The sequence below is a fragment of the Nomascus leucogenys genome, chromosome 4, assembly GCF_006542625.1.
Source record: "Nomascus leucogenys isolate Asia chromosome 4, Asia_NLE_v1, whole genome shotgun sequence".
Classification (NCBI taxonomy): domain Eukaryota; kingdom Metazoa; phylum Chordata; class Mammalia; order Primates; family Hylobatidae; genus Nomascus; species Nomascus leucogenys.
Window position 1 is genome coordinate 5669045 of NC_044384.1, and position 9180 is coordinate 5678224.

The 9180-nt window shown below is 45.1% G+C and overlaps 1 long non-coding RNA gene across 1 annotated transcript; it reads right to left on the reverse strand.

Annotated features, from left to right (window-relative positions):
* Positions 1-323: 323 nt before the first annotated feature.
* Positions 324-4087, reverse strand: LOC105739652. Its single transcript, XR_001115605.2, has 2 exons — positions 4004-4087; positions 324-1941 (listed from the first exon to the last, which is right to left on the reverse strand). It is a non-coding gene; the product is annotated as an uncharacterized LOC105739652 (long non-coding RNA).
* Positions 4088-9180: the final 5093 nt, after the last annotated feature.

Genomic DNA, 9180 nt, shown 5'->3' on the forward strand with positions numbered 1-9180 from the left:
GGGCTTCATATCCTCTTCCCCCTGTTAATCCTTGAATCCTTATGCTCCCTCCAGTGGGGAGGACCTTCCTAAGACAAAAACCACAGGATGGCAGATCGCCTTCCCTTCGCACGCACGGCATCAGGGTTGTGTTTGAAAACCCATGCCTGTGCAGAGAGAGGATGGCCTGGAGCCACCAGCTTCCAGCCATCCCAGCTGGGAGCTCAGCACGAGGGCTGTTAGTTAGGGCTGGTGTCCCCCAGGGCTACAGAGGAAAAGCAGGTCCTTCCCAACTGTCTTCAGGGGCGATGGGACTAGAATGAAAGCAGCTACCACATCAGAGATTTGTTCATAATTCTAGTTCTTTTTTCTTTCAAGGCCCTGTGTAGATATCTGCAAAAGAGGACTTGAGGGAGTCAGCAGAGGGCTTTTTGGTGCTGGCAGCAGAGTTGTTGCTCTTTGTTCTTCATCCACTGCCCTCCTGGGGGTCCAGGGTAAAGGTGAACAGCTTAGAGCCGCTGAGATGAGGGTCCTGGGAAGATCAGCGGGCATCTCAGTGTGAAGGCCCTTCAGGTGGAGGGGCCTGCTTTAGGGTGAGGATGATACCAGGGCCCTGGGAAGGCCGGGAAGCCGAGGTGAGACCAAGCCAGGACATATGGGGTGAGGAGGGGCACAGACCACCTGCTCCAACCGAGACCTGTCCCACAGGCTCAGGAGTGGGCTCCCTTCTCACACAGAACCTGGTAACTCAGCTCTGAACGTGGCTGAGAGAAACTGCCGCTGCACCTGGCAACCCAACTCCTCAGTAAGGAGGGGGGGCACTTGGACACGGGGCCGGGCCCCACGCACCCTGAGTGCCAGCCGGTCTCGCCTCATGGACCCCAATTTCACTCTCCTTGGACAGGGATGAATTCCTCAGTACTGCAGCGCCGCAGGCACAGAGAGCTCCCTGCCGCAGGGGCAGGGGAAGCCGATCCAAGTCCATTGTTGGAAAACACTTTCAATGGTTCTGTCTCTGCACCCCCTCCCCCTCTCTCCTTTCTTTCTTCCTCTCCTGGGTTCTGCTGCCCACTGCAGTGGCCTGATGGGCTTCTCCCCTCTCCTCCCGGGGGAGCTTGTGAGACTGTCACGTGGCAACAGGCGGGGGGCGGCGGGGGACTGCAACCAAAGCTCTCATTAATCCTGACGAGGGGGGACCCACCGTGCATTGCCCACTGTGGAAGAGAAAAGCCGTCCAGTGTACTCAGCTCCTGTAACTGGACACCCTCCAGGGCGGCTGGCCACCCGCAGAGAGCTACTTGAAGCTATTTGGGTCATCAATCAGATGAAATAGGGCATTATAGTCCAATGAATGGCAGACTCTGAATAGACAGGAAAACAATTTCGCTAGAGTCCCAGAAGGGACAGCACCCAGAACGAGCATCTAGGCCATCGCTCAGCTGTGGCAGGGTCCTCTCTGCCCTGTCCCCGCTGGGTCATCCTTTCAGGACTTCGATTCTTCGAATGTCTGGGAATTTACTGCCCTTCCAGGAGGCTCACTGGCATATTTTCACCCATTCCTTACATTTAGTTTCCACCCGTTCATCTCATCTCACCACTGAGGTTGTGCAGCGGAATCCCCTTTCCTCCTCAGCACTCACTTGAAAGAAGCCACAGTGTAGTGGCCCCCAAGGCAGGGGCTGTGGCCACAGACCTCGGGTGGGATGCCCGGCTTTGCCATTTTCTATCGAGTGACCACAGGCAAGTGACTTCATCTCACTGGGTCCCAGGCTCTGCACTTTAAAATGTGAACTAAGTACATACCTACTTCCAGTCAAGATCAGAGAGACAGAAAGTAGAGGGCGGATGCCAGGGCAGGGAGCGGGATGGGCACCCGGGGCCGAGTTTCAGTTTTGCAGAATGAAGAGAGTTCTGGAGATGGGCGGTGGTGAAGGTTGCACTACAGCATAAATGTATTCCATCCTGAAATGTACATTTAAAAATGGTTATGATGGTACATTTTATTTCAAATGTATTTTAGCACAAAATGGTAAATTTTAAAAAGGAACAAAAGCCATAACATATCTACTTCAAAAGGGTATAAGAATTAGGGAGGACATCTGTAAAGCATGAGCAAGGAGCAGCTGTCTGCTGCGCGGGCACCCAGGCGGGGCCAGGCACAATGTTGGATCCTAAAAATGGAAGGAGAGGCAGAGATGACCCCTTCCACGGTCCAGGGAAATGCAACAGTTCTCAGACTCGAGGTGCCCACTGCTAGCACCAGGACATAACATCCTTGAGTTTTTCTTTCAAGCTCAACTTGGTTATATTACGAATTGAGAATTCCAATTCTGCCCCTGTAACCCCCATGGTGGATGCAGCTGATAGGGAGATCAACCCCTCACAGAGTGGCCCTGCTCCAAACACATAAATATGCTCCATAAAGTAACAAAACATTTGGAAATTCAGATCCTCGCTTGAAATTCCCTAGCGCCAGAATGAAGGCAACTCCAAGCCACAGCTGAGAACCAAGATGGGAACTCAGTGGACTGTGAAGCGCTCAGAGCTCTGCCTCCACCTGCCTGGAGGAAGGAGTTGAGCCCACAGCTGTCCTCTGTCCCTGCCTCGTGCCCCACACTCTGCACAGAGCTGGGATTTGTCATTCATGAGGGAGCCAGGAGGATCGCCCGAACTGTGATCTGGGAGTTAGAAAAGTCTGCCCATCTGACGCGGAGACACAGCTTAGAGGCATCCCCTCCAAGCCAGGTGTGGAAAAAGCATTGGCAGAATCCTGAGCCAGTTGAAGGTGCGGGTTCTGAATTCACACTGCCTACGAGCTGAGAAAAGAACATGGGAAACTGGCCCAGAGATGAGGAAACCTGGGAGCTCTGCGGATGTCCCACGCCCCAGGGCAGGTGCATGTCTACATATGGAACTAGCTCACACTGAAGCCAAGTATTACACGTCACGTGGGGAACAAACTGCCTGGTGTCAGTGGCTGGATGTAGCAATGAAAATAAAGCACACCCTGGAAGAATCTGGAAGAGATGTCAACAAAACAGTTCTTGAAGTCTTAGGAGAGGGGATGAAAAAAGTACAGGCAAAATTAAAAAGGAACGAGTAGGAATTCTATTAACAAATGTGGTTGTGATAATGAAAACTCAAATGATGCACCACACAGTAAACCAGCCGCGATCGAGAGCATATGCAAGCGGGAAGGCAGGTCTGCAGAAGCCACCAGGAACATGGGACAGGACGCGGCAGAGGGAACTGCAGGAGGGACGCAGAACAGCGTGGGACACGAAACGAAAACTTCCAACACATGCCCAGAGGAAATGTAAACTGGCTTAGACATAATCGAACCTACAGAGCTTCCTTCAGAGGGAAGGCATGCAGAGAATGGGGAAGACAAAGTGTTAGAAAAAATAAAGGCTAAAAATTTTTAGGATTTTATTTTTTTACTTTTGGAGACAGAGTCTCGCTCCGTCGCCCAGGCTGGAGTGCAGCGGTGCAATCTCAGCTCACTGCAACCTCTGCCTCCCTAGTTCAAGCAATTCTCCTGCCTCAGCCCCACAAGTAGCTGGGATTACAGGCCCCTGCCACCAAGCCCAGCTAATTTTTTTTTTTTTTCTTTTTACGCAGAGATGGGGTTTCACTATGTTGGCCAGGATGGTCTGGAACTCCTGGCCTTAGGTGATCCACCTGCCTTGGCCTCTCAAAGTTCTGGGATTACAGGCTTCAGACACCATGCCCAGCCATGTTTTAAAATTTAAGAAAGACTTAAGTCTTCATGTTGAAAAGCACGTGAGGTCCGAATCAGGAAAAACAGAAGCAGTCTCACATTTAGACTCATCGTAACTATTAAATATCAAAGATAAACTTCAGAGAAAAATAGCACATCTCTTACCACAGAATGACAATTAGAGTAATACCAGATTTCTCATCGGCAATACAGGCTGAGTATCCCTTACCCACAATGCTTGGCACCAGAACAGTTTCACATCTTGACTTTTTTTGGATTTCGGAATATTTGCATTATACTTACGCATTGAGCAGGCATGATGGTGGGCACCTGTGGTCCCAGCTACTCGGAACGCTGAGGCAGGAGAATGGCGTGAACCCGGGAGGCAGAGCTTACAGTGAGCCGAGGTTGCGCCACTGCACTCCAGTCTGGGCAACACAGCGAGACTCCGTCTCAAAAAAAAAAAAAAAAAAAAAAAAAGCCAAAATCCTCCAGTGAGGGTTTCTTTGAGCATCATGTCTGCACACATAAGTTTCGGTTTTGGAGCATTTCAGATTCTTGGCTTAAAGATGCCCAACCTACATTAAACACCAGCAAATAACATTTCTTTTTTAATGAGACAAAATAGCTCTCATCCTCGAATTGTATACTCAGTTAGCTTATCCTTCAAGAATGAGGGTGAAATAAAGGCATTTGCAGTCTAAGATGTTTGCCAGCCCATGCCCTCTGTGAAAGAATGACCAACGGGTGTATCCAAGAAGGGGATTGGTTTCTGGGAGCAGTGAGTGAGAGAGGCACACAGGAAGAAAAGAAGTCAATAGCATATGGTAGGAAACCTAGATAAGTTATAGCTCTTAAAAATGACTGATTTAGGGAAACAAGAATGGAACTAAGATAATCAAAAATGATGTGGGAAGTAGGAGGGAATTTGGGGTGAAGACATTCTGAGGGAGTGGGGTTTTTTTTTCTTTTTTTAAGAAAATAATAGAAATTTTCATTAGCTTTAATTTCGAGTGAGAGGAAATGAATTCCGGAGTATTCAAGGGAGACCTATTCTCCAAAGGGACGGAAAGACTTTTAGCTTAGCTAGGAAAATCTAAAGGAGCTAAGTTAGGAAATCCAAGTAAACTAGACCACGTTGGGAGAGAAGCCAAGCTGTCACCCATTATCAAAATTAAAATTCCATCCTTTTCACGGCTTGTATGTCTTCTGTTTCTTCAAGAAATATCCAAATGGTTCTGACCACTTGGATGCCATTTTAGGCAAATGTGAGTTGTGTTTATTTAGTTTAGCTAAGGAGACTGGTGATAGGAGTGCTCGTATTCCCCAGTATTGTAGTGGGAAATCGGGAGATGGGTCGTGGGCTGCTTGCTAGATGCCATTTGAAGCTGGGAATCTGGCGGTGACTCACTAGGGGCCAATACCTGCCACCCAGGTATGAGTAGGTGTTGTGACCATTGAGTAGGAAAGAGAGAAACAGCTGTGACATACACCTTATCAATAATCCTGGGTGGAATCAGTGTTGAATAATGAATCACATACAATAATTAATATATGCCAAATTGTCTTAAGCTTTTTTTAGCATGACAGCTTGGGAAGAAACCCCAGAAACCAGAACCCCTGAACTGGAAAAGTCTGCTCTTCCTGATGTCTTTTCATCCAGAGCAGTTTGATCCAGAGCTATCTGGACAGAATATTCTGGAATGTTGAGCCTGCCCTTAGGGGCAGGTAAGTAGGGGGTTAACATTTAGAGGTTTTAAAATTAGGAATGTGTGTTAAAATAGAAATCGAAACTGTAACTTTCTAACAAAGAGAGAAAGAGGAAAACTAAACCTTGATAAATTCAATTTTAAAAAAGGAAATGATGAAGAAAAGGAGCCAAATATGAAGCAAAGCAAATAGAAAACAAAAATGCCACAGTGCCGAGAAATCCTCACCACCCTGGATGAAAGTCCTAGCCAATGCAGCAACATAAGGAAAAGAAATCAAAGTTTAAGTACCAGAAGAAAGAAAGAAAAACTGTCATTATTTTTTGGATCATATGACTGTCTACGTAGAAAACAAAAAGAATTTGTTTTCAGAAAACTCACTGGATGAACCTGGAGGACATTACACTAAGTGAAATAAGCCAGGCACAGACAAATACTGCATGACCTCGCTTTCATGTGGAATCTAAAGAAGTCAAACTCTGAAAAGCAGAGAATAAAGTTATGGTTATGAGGGCTGGGGGTATGGGGAGATATTGGTCAAGGAGTACAAAGTTTCAATTAGGATGGATACATTTAAAACAAAACCCCAAATTAAAAAACAAAAAGAACCAATTAATTGTATTAAATGGTGCAATTTTTCTGGAAGCAACAAGTGGTTAGAAAATGTAATTGAAAGAGTTGCCATTTATAACAGTAACAAGAACAAAATAAAGTAGCAATAAATTTAACATAAAATGTGGATATCCTTTATGCAGAAAATTACATAATTTTTAAAAAGGATAGAAAGGAGCCGGGTAGCTCACACCTGTAATCCCAGCACTTTGGGAGGTTGAGGAGGGCGGAGACCAGCCTGGCCAACATGGTGAAACTCCATCTGTAATAAAAATACAAAAAATTAGACAGGTGTGGGGGCGGGCACTTGTAATCCAGCTACTCAGGAGGCTGAGGCAGGAGAATTGCTTGAACCCGGGAGGCAGAGATTGCAATGAGCCGAGATTGTGCCATTGCACCCCAGCCTGGGCAACAAGAGTGAAACTCTGTCTCAAAAAAAATTAAAAATAAAAATTAAAAAAAGGATAGAAAGGAGACAGGTTAGTGCAAAGACCTGCAACGTCTATGTATTTGAAGACATAATATTATAAATGTGTCAGTTTGTCATAGTTGCTACTGCTTTGTAAAAACAATCACCCAAACTTAAAAGTTGACATAAAAGCAACTGTTTTTTATTATGCTCATGGATTCTGGAGGTCAGAGTTTGGAAAGCCTGCAGTGGGGAAGCCCTCCTTCTATGTCTGAGTCTAGAACAGACAAGGCAGGAGGATCCACTTCCAAGATAGCTTCTTCCCCCCCAGGGCTGCTCCCTGGCCTGAGATGACTTAAAGTGTAGCTCACCTGGGAGTGTCGCCTGAGCACCTGCATGTGATCTCATCACGAGGCTTGGGCTTCACATGGAAGGCACTGGGTTCTAACAGGGAGTTGCCAGATGATATTTGATTCCAGATGAGAAGGTTCTTGGTCTGTATGGTGCAAGAACTGTCTCATTATTGATACTTCATCTCTATGGTTCAAAGAAAAATCAAGCAGTCCTAGACAGCAAAAGAGAATGCCCTATTTATATCACTGTCAAGTAGGTGGTGGTGAGGGAGGGATTGTTCAATTCAATTTAGGCACATGCCTGTAATCTCTGCATTGTTGTTGTTTTTCATTTTTTTCTCTCCTCTTCCAGCATGAATAGATGTCTTTGAGTTGTAAACCTAGGCAGCATATTCATTTTCTTGATTTGCTCAATTATATTTAAGCCATGGTTGTGTATTTGTTACCTGCCTTGAGAAATGGAGAGTGTGCCTGGTGTGACGCAGCGGGAGAGAAAACAGTGCTGGCATTTTTAGAATGAGGAGTGACCAATGCCATGAATGCTGATTGTAGCTATGCAGGTCTTCTGATGGCTTATTCTTGGGGACTAAGGGTACCACACAAAAATAGGCTGCCAAACATGCAGATAGAAGCAAACCTTGCCATTCCTTTCCTGGAAAAGAGACAAAATGTTTAGTCCGTAAAAAAAGTCCAGGGTGGTTGCAAAATTGTTTCTCAATGGAAGTCATTCTCTTACCTTTCCTCCATGGTGATGACAGATGTGTATTTGATTTGATTTGAGAGGAAAACTTCATATATTTTAGAAAAAAATAGAAAAAGAATAGAAGTTGTATAGATTAAATTCATATTCCTCTAGTTGACCTCTGACAATGATGAAATAACAACTTTTTTAAATTGCTGATTAGATAAGCCACCTAGGACCTACACCTAATCCTCATTGGCATAGCCAGTGTTGGGCATATGAATGCTCAACAGCACCCCAAAAGATGTGCAACATCATTAGTCATCAGGGAAATGCACATCAAAACCATGACAGCCGGGTGTGGTGGCTCACACCTGTCATCCCAGCACATTAGGAGGCTGAGGTGGGTGGATCACCTGAGTTCGGGAGTTTGAGACCAGCCTGGGCAACATGGTGAGATTCCATATCTACTAAAAATACAAAAAAATAGCTGGGTGTGGTGGCACACACCTGTAATCCAAGCTACTTGGGAGGCTGAGGCACGAGAATCACTTGAACCTGGGAGGTGGAGGTTGCAGTGAGCTGAGATAGCACCACTGCACTCCAGCCTGGGCAACAGAGCAAGACTGTCTAAAATCAATCAATCAATCATAATGAGATATCACATCACACCTACTAGGGTAGCCATAATAATAATAAACAACCAGAAAATAACAAATATTGGTGAGGATGTGGAGAAATTAGAATCCTCATATGCTGCTGGTAGAAATGTAAAATGGTGCAGCTGCTGTGGAAAATGGTTTGGCAGTTCCTCGAAGTTAAAAACAGAATTACCACACTGCCCAGCAATTCTACTTTTAGGTATATACTGAAAAGAATTGAAAATAGATGTTCAAACATTTGTAAGCCTATGTTCATAGTATCATCATTCACAATAGCCATGAGGTAGAAACAACACAAAGGCCCATCAGCAGCTGAATAAACAAAATGCCATCTCTCCACACAGTGGTGTGTCATCAGCCATCAGAAAGAGTGTGGCACTGATACAGGCCACAATGCGGATGAACCTTGATCACATAATGCAGAGTGGAAGAAGCTCAGTCACAAACGGCCATGTGTCCTATGATCCCATTTATGTGTAACAGCCAGAGTCTGCAAATCCAGAGCAAGGGAAAGTGGATCCGTGGTTGCCAGTGAGCGGGAGGAGATGGAAGTTGAAAGGGACTGGTTCGTGGGTTCCTTTTGGGGTGATGAGAAAGTTCTGGAACTAGGTAGTGGTAATGATTGTCCAACATTGTGAATGTACTTAATACCATGGAATTGTACACTTTAAAAGGTAAATTTTATGTTACATGTATTTTACTACAATAAAAAACATGCTGGTTAGAGAAGAGAGATGCTAATACTTCTCCATCCCTTAGCTAAGGACAGACAAATGTTATTGCACAGGTTTCTTCCGAAGATGACTGTTTTTGGTTTTTGTAGGTGGATATCTGTATTGAGTACTAAAAGATATATTAAATAGGACATTAAGTGTACTAATCATAAAGGAAACATTTGATAAATTGAGCTATATTAAAATCAACCACTTATATGTTCAAAAATGACCAGTAAGAACGATTTGGCAAGCCACAGAGTAGAAGAAAGTGTTTGCAATACATGGATATGATAATAGATTTGTTTTGTTTTTGTTTTTGAGACAGAGTCTTGCTCTG